Raw genomic sequence first — 15420 nt, forward strand, 5'->3', positions numbered from 1 at the left:
CGCTAGGACGCATAGTTTCCGAGATATAAGCGAAAAATCGAAAAATGGGACCTTTAAACCCTCCTCTCTCCCTCCCCTGGCTCAAGGGCCAGGGCCGGGGACTTTTGATATGTTCACCTCCTTAATTGTCCAAACAATAACAAACTTAAAAATTGTGTTCCAAGCATTTACCTCCATACCTCTTCGTTGCTTGACCTATATACATATAATACATGCGAGTGATTTTATAACGGCTTCCTATTTTTGGAAAAAGTTATAATAGTAGTCCTGCTGCGCTAGAGATCTCATATTTTTTTGTCCATAACATAATTGATGCCTCCGAATTTCGGAAAGTAAAAGATGCTGGCAGCTAGTTTTGATTTTTCGTGGTAAGGCGTGCGTTCGCGCAGTCTCTGGGAGGAACTCGCAGCGGCGCGGACGCTGCGCGAATCGTGTTCCAAATTTGAATTCGAATAGTGAAGTGAGTGTTTCGGTTATTAAGCTTTAAGGTAAGTTCGGGAATACGTAATAATTGGATTGTGTTTAATGCGTTTACAGATTTTTTTGTGCTTGTTATATTTTAAGAATAACTAATTTCATTGGTTTATCGATGGAATAATTAAAACCCAATCGATTGATAACTTTTATTTATTTATTTAACAAAAGAAAAAATAACAATTAGCGGACTTCTTTACTAATCGACCATATGACTAAATGATTTGTGATTTTACTTATATGTTTGCAAATACTAGAAGATCATGGGCAGCAGTTATTGCAACAAAACTAGACCGCACATATTAAAACACGATTTTATCGGGTCTGTTGCAAATTTATTTTCGACGTTTCGACGCAGAATATTTGGTTTGGTGGCAGGATTTTATAGACCTAAACAAACTTACATTTACATATATTACTCAAGTTACCCAACCCCAGCTATTTTTTTGTATAAGGTTTTACTTTTTAGAGTTTTTGTATGTACGAACATAAAACTAAGTTTTTAGAACACTAATAACGGTAACTTTTCAGGCACACAGTATTACTTTTGTCTTTTACATTTTTTTGCAACGCTTCAACTATAATCAGAACCAATTTTAACTCAATCGGTTGTCCGTGGTCAGGGAGAGACCGTGCCGCTAGTGTTGTATCACAGTATAAGGAAGTTGTCTTTTTACAACCAGTAGTTAACTTCGACATTTTATAATTTTCGTTCGTAATTCAAAATTTACTTTTAAATTTAAATTCCTTGATTAATTTAATTCCGGTACAAACATAGAAAGGTAAGTATAAAATAATATTCATCTATGATCATTATACAAAGTGTTACAAAAATACTTACGATATATTCCGACAAGGAGAGAGTAAAATAAAATATTTATTTTATTATCTGACCTAACCTGCTGAGCCTAAAAAAAAATTTCATAAAAAAACAGTAATAAAAATATCATAACTAATGTTTGCCCGCCGGCGATGGTACACCCCTGGCATGATTAAACCTGCTTAAATCAGGGGGCCTAGCGCGAAAACCGAAATTCGCAAATTGGATCTTTCTCTTTTACTCTCACTAAGACGTAATTAGAGTGACAGAGCAAAATGCCCGCAACTGACGAACTTTGATTTTCACGGTTATAGCCCAAGTCGCGTCGTCACTTGTTTTCACCCGAATTCCGCTCATTTTTAGGGTTCCGTAGCCAAATGGAAAAAAACGGAACCCTTAGAGATTCGTCATATCCGTCTGTCCGTCCGATTATGTCACAGCCACTTTTTTCCGAAACTATAAGAGCTATACTGTTCAAACTTAGTAAGTGGATGTATTCTATGAACCGCATTAAGATGTTAACACAAAAATAGAAAAAAAAAACAATAAATTTTGGGGGTTCCCCATACTTAGAACTGAAACTCAAAAAATCTTTTTTCATCAAACCCAGGATACGTGTGGGGTATCTAAGGATAGGTCTTCAAAAATGATATTGAGGTTTCTAATATTATTTTTTTCTAAAATGAATAGTTTGCGCGAGTGACACTTCCAAAGTGGTAAAATGTGTCCCCCCCCCCCGTAACTTCTAAAATAACAGAATGAAAAAACTAAAAAAAATATATGATATACATTGTCATGCAAACTTCCACCGAAAATTGGTTTGAACGAGATCTAGTAAGTAGTTTTTTTTAATACGTCATAAAATTTAAAAAAAAATTTTTTTATCAAACCCATACGTGTGGGGTATCTATGGATAGGTCTTCAAAAAATGATATTTAGGACCCTAATATCATTTTTTTCTAAACTGAATAGTTTGCGCGAGGGACACTTCCAAAGTGAAAAAATGTGTCCCCCCCCCCTGTAACTTCTAAAATAACAGAATGAAAAATCTAAAAAAAATATACGATATACATTACCATGCAAACTTCCACCGAAAATTGGTTTGAACGAGATCTAGTGAGTAGTTTTTTTTTAATACGTCATAAAATTATATTTTTTTTTTCTTCAAACCCATACGTGTGGGATATGTATGGATAGGTCTTCAAAAATGATATTTAGGTTCCTAATATATTTTTTTTTCTAAACTGAATAGTTTGCGCGAGAGACACTTCTAAAGTGAAAAAATGTGTGTCCCCCCCCCCTGTAACTTCTAAAATAACAGAATGAAAAATCTAGAAAAAATATATGATATACAGTACCATGCAAACTTCCACCGAAAATTGGTTTGAACGAGATCTAGTGAGTATTTGTTTTTAATACGTCATAAAATTAAAAAAAAAAAATTTTCATCAAACCCATACGTGTGGGGTATCTATGGATAGGTCTTCAAAAATGATATTTAGGATCCTAATATCATTTTTTTCTAAACTGAATAGTTTGCGCGAGAGACACTTCAAAGGTGAAAAAATGTGTGTCCCCCCCCCCCCTGTAAGTTCTAAAATAACAGAATGAAAAGTCTAAAAAAAAATATATGATATACATTACCATGCAAACTTCCACCGGAAATTGATTTGAATGAGATCTAGTAAGTAGTTTTTTTAATAAGTCATAAAATAAAAATATTTTTTTTTCATCAAACCATACGTGTGGGGTATCTACGGATAGGTCTTCAAAAATGATATTGAGGTTTCTAATATATTTTTTTTCTAAAATGAATAGTTTGCGCGAGAGACACTTCCAAAGTGGTAAAATGTGTGTCCAAAGTGGTAAAATGTTCAACAAGATCTAGTAAGTAGATTTTTTTTTAATACGTCTTAAATGGTACGGAACCCTTCATGCGCGAGTCCGACTCGCACTTGGCCGCTTTTTTTTTGTTCGAAGTTAGTCGATTTATAACGTGTAGTCCACACGTTATAAATCGATGTGCACTGGTTGTATGGTGAATTTTGTAGCTATAAAACACTCGTGCAATATTCTCTTATTTCTGCTATCTACGTTTCTCCGAATTATTTGATATAAATTAAGTACATATGCAACTCTTTTATCAAACTCTATAAAATCTATCAAAACTTCGATATTAGTTTAGGGAGCTAGATGACGCTCTTGTCAATGATCTTCCGGAGGTGGTAACCCATGTCACTGATAAGACATATAAAGTTCTTTAACTATAACTTTTGCTATAACTTTATATAGCAACGTCCGACATACTAAATTCAAGTATTTATATTGTATGTACGTCCATGTGCCGGTAGCGAAACGTCCAAGCCATATATTGATTGAAGTTAGGGCTTGTAGAGTTAGAAGCTTGGCTCTACAAGAGATCTGATAAGTTTTTGACAGTGCGAGCCTTATGGTCTCGTCTTGGCTACATTTAACATGAAAATGTTTTTGTTGGAATAATATTACCGCCAAACTGTAACCAGTTTGTTAGCGAAAGAAGCGCTCAATTACATACATAATCAAATCATGCATATTAGCAAAACAATGATCACTTAAAAAAACTGACATGTATTAATACCTAATTAATTACATTGTTTCAATGGCTACATTTCTAAAATGTTTTTTTTTGTCTCTTTTTAAGGACCGCCTTATAACCCAGGTAACCATAAAGATCGTGACATTCACGACGACGCGTGGCTTGACTAGTGATGGGCAGCTTGTAAGTTTCTAAAGTGAAACTTAAACGTAAATTTCATGTAAGTTTCTGTAAGTTTCAAATGGAAAATTTTGCTTATATTTCTTGGTTTTCGAGTTTTTGGGTTGACGCGGCGGGGTGACTTTCCTAGATAAAGAATTTGTTAAAGGTCTGCCTGCTTTCTTGGCTCAAAACTTGTTCACAATTTTTGTATTGGTATTAACGTCATGCCAAATAGAAGAAAAGGCTAAGCGGAGTCTATAATGCCCAATAAAGACATTACGAATATTATGGTGTATTAGGATAACGAATAAGAAAGATTAAAATGAAATTTCATGTACGAGACATTAAAATGAAATATGTTTAATATACACGGAGCAAAACTAATAGCAAGTATGCTTAAAAAAATGAAAAGAAAGGAAAAAAGGCGCAGCGTAACGTGGTTTTGAACTTCGGTTCGAATTTTCCGATCACAATCCGTCCTACTGACGTCAGAAGTAGTGAAATTTATACGGTAACAATTCTATCAGAACAAATCTGCGCGTCATATGGATGATGCCTATATTTCGTTAAACAGCGAGCGTAGGCACTAAATATTTATTTAATCTTTCTGTTCTTTTTTGTGTGTGAAGTGATGTTTCGAGTAAATTCTCGTTAGCTCAGTTAGCAGTGCGATAGACTAGTGATCCAGAGACACGGAGTTTTAGCCTCGCCCGAGACAGTGACTTTTTCCACTTTTAATTGAATATTCTTACAAAACCATACCTAACATAGAAGTTACTTTTTGTTTCTTTTTTGTGTTAATGAAATATTATTATACCAAAAGTCTAAATATTATAAATATACTTCTTTATGGTCTAGTTTAGAGAGAAGTCTGAGTATAGATAAAATAATGTGAAAAGATTTCATAAAAGCTTTATTAAAATAATACACCGAAATATTTATTCTTCAAACATAAAAATACCTAATCCCTAACTAATTGGATACTGTTATTGATTCCATGAATTCCAACAGTAAAGTACTTTTAGCAGACAACAAGCGCTGCTGGTGGCCTAGCGGTAAGAGCGTGCGACTTTCAATCCGGAGGTCGTGGGTTCAAACCCCGGCTTGTAGCAAAGAGTACGAAAACTAAAACTAAACTTAACTTATGTACTTATGTAAAACTAAACTTATGTACGAAATTTAAATATCATTTCATATTTACCAATCGCTTTTCGGTGAAAGAAAACATCGTGAGGAAACCGGACTGATCCCAATAAGTCCTAGTTTACCCTCTGGGTTAGAAGGTCAGATGACAGTTGCTTTCGTAAAAACTAGTGCCTACGCCAATTCTGGGGACTAGTTGTCTAGCGGACCCCAGGCTCCCATGAGCCGTGGCAAAATGCTGGGATAACGCAAGGAAGAATAACAATAAAAGTAACTTTAGCAGACACACAATAGCTTCAAATTTTGAACTCAATCAGTGTTTAAAAAATCGGACAAAAACCTACATACTCGTATACCAAAATACCATTCTCGTTGATAATTAAAAACGATATTAGAGTCAGACCAAGTTAAGTTGCCAGCAATTTTGATAGCCCAGACGGTGCACGTGTTATTTTAAATGTCAAGCTTCTATGAAATTATGACGTTTACTTAACACTTGCACCGCTATCAAAATCACTGCTAACTTATCATGGTCTGACTCTAGTAACTTTGTAATTCTTTATAAAATTGTATGTTGTTATACACGGTCCGATTCGAACTTTAAGATACAAATGTAGTTCCATTGTGAATATTCAGGTCACAGACACAGTAAGTACACTAAGTATTGTTAGGAACAATGAGTAAAGGGCAGAAGGAGGGTGTGGAACTTGCTAAACAGGTCATCATTTCGGTCGGCTCGTTGAAATAAAAAAAAAAATACAAAATTAAATTTAATACGTGGTGCTGAAATGCTAACGATAGTAATTATTTGGTCGACCGTACTTTTTTTTCTAAAATTTATTTATTTATTTAATCTTCATTGCACAAAAGAAAACCTTATAGTACAAAAGGCGGACTTAATGCCATGAGGCATTCTCTGCCAGTCAAGCTTTAGGCAAAGCAGAGAGATTGTGGGCGGTGCTACTTTAACAACAACAACCAAATATAATACAATAACATACCATACATACATAATACATACATACATAAATATAATATATACATAAATAACGACAAAACATATAGAGCTTACCCATACATTATTATTTTTTCATTAAAATTTGTGCTACATATTTCACAAGTTCTCTTGAGATCACAAAAAACGTAACGGTTTATTCAATACGAGTATAGGCATGCAATTGTAAGTCACTCTTTGCTTTCTCTATCTGTCAAATCATTGTACAGTGTGCATAAAAATAATTTATTTATGATGTTCTTGTTTTAATGTTTTATTTAGACTGTTTTTTGCATTTAGTAATGAAACATATAAGTATTTTTCTCCTCGTTCGATCAAACTGGAGAGACAGCAGATGCCCACCTACACATTCTTTACATTGGTGCTAACTCACAAAGAGAGAAGAAGAATTGGGGGGGGGGGGGTTAAGTTTTCCGATGAGAATAGGAACGTGAATAAACAACGGAGCTATCTGCATTCTATTAAACGCGAAAGAAATTAGAGTTATTTCCATTATAATAGAATACGGAAAAAAAAAATGACGATACAACTTACCCCAATGAATAATAAATAAGGAAACTGGTTAACGATAAACAAAACCCTATCAATTTTCAGAAAAGCAAATAATAATTCCTTAAAACAGACCAAGCCACATAAACTTATTACTGTTTTCATACCTCAATTACGTATTTTAAAAAAGTGGCTGTGACATAATCGGACAGACAGACGGACATGACGAATCTATAAGGGTTCCGTTTTTTGCCATTTCGCTACGGAACCCTAAAAATCGTATTTTTTAGCCCCGCCCTCATCTAGCCTCTGACTTTTCTATAACACATCGACATCTAAACAGCTAAAACGTATGAAACAGCTAGAGTCGGCGTGCTCGTCCACTGAAAAGAACGCTCCTAACTAGTAAAATCTTTCATATGTACTAGTTCGGTCTTTTAGTACAGTAGTACACCGAGACAAACTAAGCATAATAATGTAACGGAACCATTTTTGCGGACATTTTGTTAAGTAGTACAATTCAAAATTTGTTGTCTCGCTTACTCCCGTGAGTTGCAACGGAGTGACGGCTATGTGGTGTCTAGTTCATATTAACCGAGAGCCGTTTGGTCGTCTTCGCACGCGCTCGGCGTTAGTTCGGTCGGATCACTCGGATCGCTTTGCTGTCAGTGTCACTCCTCGCTCCCGTTTCGGTGTAGTAACTAAAATGTACTTAGAGCATTAAGGAATAGTTCGGTCTAGTACAGTGGAGGGAATTTCTTCTTTTTGACTTTAGTACATGTTGCCAAATTTTATTATGCGATTTCGGGGTCGATCTTAAATTAAAAGTTGCTCAGTATTACCTCTATATTTACCTCGCAAAATATACTAGCCACCTAGGTTAAGGAAATAATCTGTATGTACAGTCACGTCTGAAAACATCGTCACGATCGAAGTGCCCAAAATTTGTACACACGACCTTATGGCCCATTTATTAGGGTAGTGTAGACATATTTTTGGCACTTTGTCCGTCTCGATATTTTCAGACGTGACCGTACAACTTATGAAAATATTATAATATTTATAATGCTGACGCTACAGAAAGGCTACGCTCAATACGGAAACTCTTCTCAAAGAAACGGTACGTGTTATAGGACAGAAGCTTTCTCTTTCACACAAATGTATCTATGTATTTTTCGTCTCGCTGTCACTTTCACTTCTGTGAATGACCATCGAGAGGAAGTGCCGGTACAATAGATGACCGTTTTATATTAATGATATAGTGTTGATGGTATTTAAAGGCACCAGAGGCAAATAATATTATATCCAAAGAAAATAATGTAACAAATACATTTTTTTCTCAATATTTTTTATGCACGATTAATATACATACATATACATATATTGCACAACTAGCTGTGCCCGCGGCTCCGCCTGCGTGGTATTCGGTCTGTGTCAGTAGCCGGCTCATTCACCGCTAATTTCTCTGCTTCTCCCCTGGAGGTGGAACTTGAAGTAAAGTTGATAGATGGATACGGTAGAGGACTGTAGTCTAGATAAAATATTTTACAATTAGGTACCTCTTAATAAAACTACAGTCCAAAATCAATCGTTATTTTTTTCAAATTCGTTCTTATTCAAATTTCAAATCATCCAAATCGGTGCTCCAGACCAATCAGTCTAAGCATGAAAAGGTAAGAAATATACCCATAGAAATCCATACTTCCTAACACTATCGAATTTAGGTATAATACCTATTAGTTAGAAGTAGGATTAGAGGAACGGAGAATACTCGTAGATATCAAAAAATTGAGGCCGAGTATTTACATTTTGTTTACAGTTATGTTTATGTATGCACAACTAAATGTATACATATAATTATATCTACAGTTACATACTAATAAGTAGGTATGTAATAGTATATTTACATAACATTGACATTTTACAATATTTATTTGTACACCACATTGCGAGTCTCCCCGACGGGCGTCAGCACGAATAGCTCCGTGCAGCTGGTAACGCGCGAGCACGCCACGTAGAGCTGCCCGTGTGAGAAGCAGCCCGTGCGCAGGTCCATGCCAGCAGCGCGCAGCGTCTTCAATTCAATTCCCTTGACTTGTTGATGTTCATGGCGAAGCAGACGCTCACGGAGAACTGTAGGCGCTTGAAGTGGAACGGGAAATTGCTCAGGATAAGGGGGATGCGCGGGATGAACACGACTTCTGCGGCGCCGCTCCCCGTCAGGATCTGCACCTCAATGAGGTTTCGCTGCAGCTGCACTACTTTTAGCTGGGTTCCGTTGCATAACTTCGGAGGCGACAAATTCCGAAGAAGCATGATTGGAACTCCAACTTTCAGGGGTGTGTGCTGGGAGTCCTGAAGCACTCAATGAGCTAAGGAACTAAGGAACTCTACCGGGTATGTTGTGCCTTCATCCAAGACAGTGTTAATGGAATTATATACTGCATGTTCCTCCTCCTTCACCTTCGATTTCCGCCTGCTCATTTTTCTGCGTGAGCATGGACCGTTCCTCTATGGGCGTGAGTATGGATCTCTCACAAACCCAAGAATGGCTCAGGTCTCCGAACACGCTACGAATGAGGTTTTCAATGGATGGAACGATCCTGCATAACGTCTCTGGTAGTTGTGGCTACGGCTAAAATCACGATCGTCGCTATAGTTTCGTAACCTCAATGCGTTGCGAGACTTTCGTGAAAGGTTCGCTTTTTTTCGGGAAGGCATTTTCAGTTTTTAGTTCTTATGGCATTTTAACGCGTATAAAATGCAAGTCCCAAATAGTTTGACATTTACACCGCAAACATCAGAGATTTTTTTTTTCATAGTACGCACCTTCGTAGCCATTATGAAGTGCTTAAAAGAGGCGATACGTATGAATATGGATACGATAAAATTACGATTAGGTATAATTCATGACGGAGAAAATATTTTTTTAAATAATTATGCAGTTATACGCGTGTTGAAATGTGTGTTCATTTTGCCACTACTTAACTATGTAAGTAAACTCATTTTTAACCGACTTCAAGATTTCAAAAGGAGGAGAATCGAGGGAACTCTTCAAATATGAAAGTCATACATAGAATAATTTTTGTAGGTATTTTCTTTAACAAATCTAGCATTTACATTTAAAAAAGTGACATTTCATGAAGTGGACCTGCTGATGATGATCAGAATGGAACTCTTCTACGATACACAGTACACGTTTGGCGATTTGTCCTCTTCGCTGTGTTTGTTAAGTAAATTAGATAGTTCGAGTTCTGACGATGGGGTCCATGGGGAATCGAGGGAACTCTTCAAATGTGAAAGGCATACATATAGTGATTTTTGTATTTTCATCAACAAATCAAGTATTTACATTTGTAGAAGTGACATTTGATGAAGTGAAACTGTTCATGATGAACAGAATGGAACTCTTCAACGATGCCATAGTTCACGTTTGGCAATTTGTTCTCTGTGCATGTTTGTCAAGCAGTTAGGTTTCAAGACACATTTTTATATTTCTATCCTATTTAGTTTCTTTAATAATTATCTGGTGCTTTATTTCATGCATAGTGTGAAATAATTTATCTTAAATACAGTCGAATACCCTATTGCGGGTATCTTACCAGCAACTTACCAGTCAACCATAGGGCAAATCTGAAATGTGTCAAGGTGGATGCAGTGACAAAAAAAACATGTTACCTCCTTTTCTACATAATTAGGCATAGGACGCTGTCTTTTTAATTTAATTGTATGAAATCAAAAAATCAACAATAATCGTTCTTTCACCGGTGTACCTCATTGAAGTCGGTTTTTTTTTCTTAAAAATTATTAGTTTTCTTGAGTATTAAATGTTTACTCAGTTTCCCAAAACATGGCACTGTGCAATGTATGGCAATTAATTTACTGTCGTTTAATTTCGTTGTATTATTACATCAACACAATTGAAATTGAATTGATATCCGTACCACCCCCCCCCCTCTTCTAACTTTAGAGTTAATTTACCAAAATCCTTCCTCGGTGGCTTAATTTCAGCACCATATCTGTTAGTTTAGCAGGGTACTCGATACTCGTAGCACATATTTGTTGTAAAAGTTTGCACCTCCTTCCTAAGTAGCGCCATAAGATTAAGGTGCAAACTTAACTCAATCGAGTGTAGTGGCTACCCCCCCTTCTAGGGGTTGAATTTTTATAGCCTATAACTTGGCCGGGTATTTTCTCGACAGATTAGTAAAGTTTGCATCAAAATCCGTTCAGCCGTTTTCACGTGATGCGAGGTCAAATAAACAGACAAACAGAGAAACAGACAAACAGACAAAAATTCTAAAAACTGTTGGAACGTGTTCTGTTAACGATTCTTAGTATCCCCAGCCTACTTTTTTTCGAATATCTTCCATGTACAGACTTTCGACCCCCTTCAGCTTTATTATATGTATAGATAGATACAGTCAACAACCCTATTGGACTTACACCATATTGTGCTTGTGTGACTGTTTTTGTTTGCTTACTCGTTGCTGTATTTACTATTTTTTTGTGACAGAAAATGACTTTTTCATCACACTTGCTCGAAAAAGATCTTATTTCATGCAGGTGTGCTGAAGGATAAAGGCCTATTTTATTCCCGCAGGAGTTATGAATTATGAAAAAAAAGCTATATCTCCCTAGCTAGTAATTATACCTTTTTTTTAATTATGTCTCTTATTCATTCAAACCAAGTAGCAAAAAATGAGTTTTACTTTGAAAATACTGACGTTTATAATATGTAAAGTTCATTTCAATGTCACTAATAAAAATTCAACAAACTTAAATTTAAATTATCAAAACTATAGTGTAATCGAACAAACATCAATATTAATATGCGCCTCCACCCTGCATCGTACCTGGCTCAAAAGTACCCATAATGCCTGCAGCATTTCCTCGCTGCACTGCAATTGAGATCTGTTGAACCAGGTACGATCCAGAGCGAGGGTCGCAGCCCCTCTCCCGAAGACGCCGACCCAGTTCTGCAATCAGGCGGCGAGCCTCAGAGCCCCAGGGCCCCGCGGTCTCTATTGCCACCGGTACGAAATCGTATCTTGATTCCAGGGCGGAGTATTTAGTGTGCTTTAGCTTAGCGGCGGATTCCGCCGCTGAGCCAGCACACCGTGTGGTTTGCCTCAAGTGGGACGCGGCAAAGGTGCTTACACAAGTCGCGTCCCACAAGAGACAGCGTCCCCTTCGCCATGGAATCAAGGTCAGTCCGTCCGGTCTTTTTCCATCTGCACGACTCAAGCCAGGTGGCTCCAGTACGCAAGGCACGCTAGCCGACACCATTGCCCTTCGTATGATCTCGTTGATCGATTGGTGTCTAGGAAATCGCCCCGCGCACCTTTGGCAGCTCAGACCATGGTGTCCGTTGGCTTCTACCATTGCTCCGCATCTGCAACGATGAGACTCGCACACACTGGCCCCCAACCGGAGTGCCACTGCTATTCTTAACGAGTCGTTGTCTAGCAGTGTACCAAGCTGGGGTGAGGGCAGTGCATGCATCCAGGCCCCTGACTCTGGCTGTGCAAGAGCTTTAAGGCGTGCCAGATCGACACCCGATGCATCAGTAAGCAACGAGTTGTATATATCTCTACTCCAGATGTCGTCCCATTGTCTTTGGACAGCGGGGTCGTCAGGCCGTGCGTCACCCGGCATAGATGCCGACCACTTTGCCAAGGCTTCTGAGACAAATGGAACCGGGGAGTTGCCACCATTAAGAGCTAATATTCGAGTGACAAGGTCCACGGTTCCATGTGCAGACGCTAGAAAAGCAATGAGTCCTATATCTTCGACGCGACGAATACCAAGGCCGCCGTGTCGTATGGGAAGGCTCGCCTGGATCCACTGTGTGTCCGTTAGATCGACGTTTAAAATAAGTTGCAAGGTAGACTTTAATTCTTGATCTATTTCTTTTGCTGATTCAGGGAATTGCCATGAGGGAGACGTCCTTAAGATATATGTCATCCGGGGTGTGGCGAAACAATGACGTAGTAGTGTCATGGATACATGAGATGAAAGATTGGTCAAGTGGTTTCGAGCTGCCACAAGTGCATCCTTTTTAGTTCGAAGGGCGGCACTGACACCCTCGGGGAAAATGGGCGCACCTAATAGGGAGAGAGATGCTTTGTCAAGTCTTTTGATTCCCGGCAATAGTGTTTGCAGAGCCGAAAAGGAAGATTCGGACATAGACCCACAGAAGAGCTCGCATTTCGTAGGGTTTACTTCTAGCCCAAGTTCTTTGAAAGTGGGTATGAGGTTCTTTAGGTCCTCGATTATTGTTTCGGGCCTTCCACCGATAACTCCATCGTCAAGGTACCATACATTGAGCGGAGAATTTAATGTAGTAATAGATTTATGTATAGCCAAGCAAAAGAGCAGAGGACCTAAAGGATCGCCCTGCTGGGCACCGATTTGTGACAACACTATATTTTCTTTGAAGTAAAGATTGGTTGCGTCGGAATAGCATTGGTATAAATAGGGGTAGAGAGGTGGTGCAAGTTCAAGGACCTCCTTTAATATGCTATCTCTTTCGACACAGTTGAATGCATTTTTTAGATCAATTTTAACGAGTGCATTTTCAGTGTTTTCATGTTCTAAAACAAAGGACCGAGTGGCATGAATTGCTGCCTCACAGCCTCTAGCTGTTCCAAATCCTATCTGCTTTGGCTGCAGGTATTTTGACATATCATCCCTGACAGCGTAACAACACAACTTTGCAGTAAGACGTCGGATAACACTGCCCACCGCTATCGGCCTTATGCCGCCATCCTTCTTTAATAGTGCACATAAATTTGCACCATAAAGGTAGGGCCTTACTTGCAGGTTAAGCATACCCTTTAACAAGAAGTTGCACATGTCGGTTAAGGACTCTAATAATCTAATTCCATTATTACCCGCAGATTGTGATGTGAGTTCTTTGAGATGTTGTGGGCGTAAACCATCTAATCCAGCTGCCGAGCCATTATAGAAGGAGTGTAGCGCTTTAGATACGTCAGCTACAGTCACCGATAGAAAGGCGCTATTTTGGTCTGGTTCTGGAGGTAAATAAAGTTGTCTAGAGGGGGAGGGGTGCTTTTCACGTAACGTGGTTAGTGTGGCCTCATTTGAAGGAGCAAGTGCAGAGTCGGATAGAAGCATACGGACCGCGCCCCTCAAATCACCGTCGTGGACTTTAGTTTCAATAGCTCTGTATTTCGGGCTTAAATTATGGTTAATGTTTTCAGAGAAATATAAGATTGAACTGTCAATAGTGTCAATATTGTCTTTTACTTTGGTGGTTAAAGATTTGTTTCCCCTGCTCTCAGGCACTCTTAAGGCTGAGAATGAAAATGAGAGCAAGGAAAACCAATCTTCAACACAGTTTGTGCGCAAACAATTGCCTATTATGTCGCATAGCTTACCAGCGGCAAGGTTTCTGGCTCCCTTGGGTATGTGTTTAAGTACACGTACATTTGCTTTTAAGACAGGTAAATCTTCTAATTTTGAAGTTTGATCAGGGGCAGTTGCCGAGGTTGTGGCTCCTACAGGGTGTGTTATCGAGTTGGGGCATACGGGTGGCGTGCTCCCGGTGGCCAAGTCAGCGTGGGCACGGCTGATGTGAATGTTGAGGCCTTTTTGTCCCTTAAATTGGCGGCCTTGGGGGCAGTAAGGACAATCGGTCGGGATTGATGCAGGCGTCGGGTTAGGGGCGGCATTTAAAGGGTTTTGTACAGGTGGCATATAAAAGTTATTGTAAATATAGTAAATACCTTAACCTATAATTGTTATTAACGTTAATGTAAAACAAACACAGCAGTCACTGTACACAATAAACGTCATTCATGTATAGCGGCTGGGAAACAATTTGGTTACAGTCAACTTACACGATTAAGGACATGCAAAAAGCAAGGTCGTACGTTCATGCGATGTACTATACTTGAGGGGAAACACCATAATTGTAGATGAAGCACAGCACCGTACCTTCGCAAACGCTTTAATATCCTTAAGATATTTGCATTGAAGTCTGTCATCCACGGATATTTTGCTTTTCTTTCTATACTTCTGATGGAAGGACATTGCAACAGGTGGAAGCTATCACCATGTTAACAAAACCATACTGTACTTTACATTACGAAACACAAATTACTGAATCGTGATGATGAATGGTGTCATCGCATCGCCACCATATAACCACTAATAGCTGTATCACTTCAAATAACCACTGAAGATCGAAACGTTACTGTCCGTGGCGTTTATTTATAAAAATATACACAAAATAAACTGTTTTCATCTCATTTGAATTTAATAAATAAATATTTACGGAAAATTATCTGACAGCAGTTGACAGCTAAAGAAGAAGCCTGACAAATAAATAATTTTAATATTTAAAATTATTTAATTTGATTAATTTAACAGCCGTTTAAAATATTTTAAAATAATTTTCAATCGTGGCTGAATGCCGTAATATAGAAATTATGCTCGGATTTGTAATTGATTTGCATTCTTGAAATTTCCCGGTAAATTACAGCAAGTAGAATTTACATCTTTTCATTATTAATCTATGACTGACTTATCGATATTATTATTTGTCGATGTTTCATTTTCTCAAGCACTCGTTTTTGCCACAAAAACTTAACCTTAGTCCTATAACATTTATTGATTGATTTTATTTATTAAAGATACGTACAGACAACGCACACCATAAACTTTGAAATTAGGACATGCAGTAGGTTCAGCCAAGAGAGTTTTTGAATTATCGTA

At 38.0% G+C, this 15420-nt stretch overlaps 1 protein-coding gene across 2 annotated transcripts in view; it reads left to right on the forward strand.

Moving 5' to 3' along the window:
* Positions 1-342: 342 nt before the first annotated feature.
* Positions 343-15420, forward strand: part of LOC133517451 (elongation of very long chain fatty acids protein 4-like) — a 36823-nt gene continuing 21745 nt past the window's right edge. The window contains exon 1 of one of the 2 annotated variants that reach the window (XM_061850783.1): positions 343-1256. The gene's annotated coding sequence lies outside the window, so the exon portion shown is untranslated. The remainder of the gene's footprint in view (positions 1257-15420) is intronic. The other variant, XM_061850781.1, reaches the window with a different exon arrangement.

The sequence above is a fragment of the Cydia pomonella genome, chromosome 4 (assembly GCF_033807575.1).
Source record: "Cydia pomonella isolate Wapato2018A chromosome 4, ilCydPomo1, whole genome shotgun sequence".
Taxonomy (NCBI): domain Eukaryota; kingdom Metazoa; phylum Arthropoda; class Insecta; order Lepidoptera; family Tortricidae; genus Cydia; species Cydia pomonella.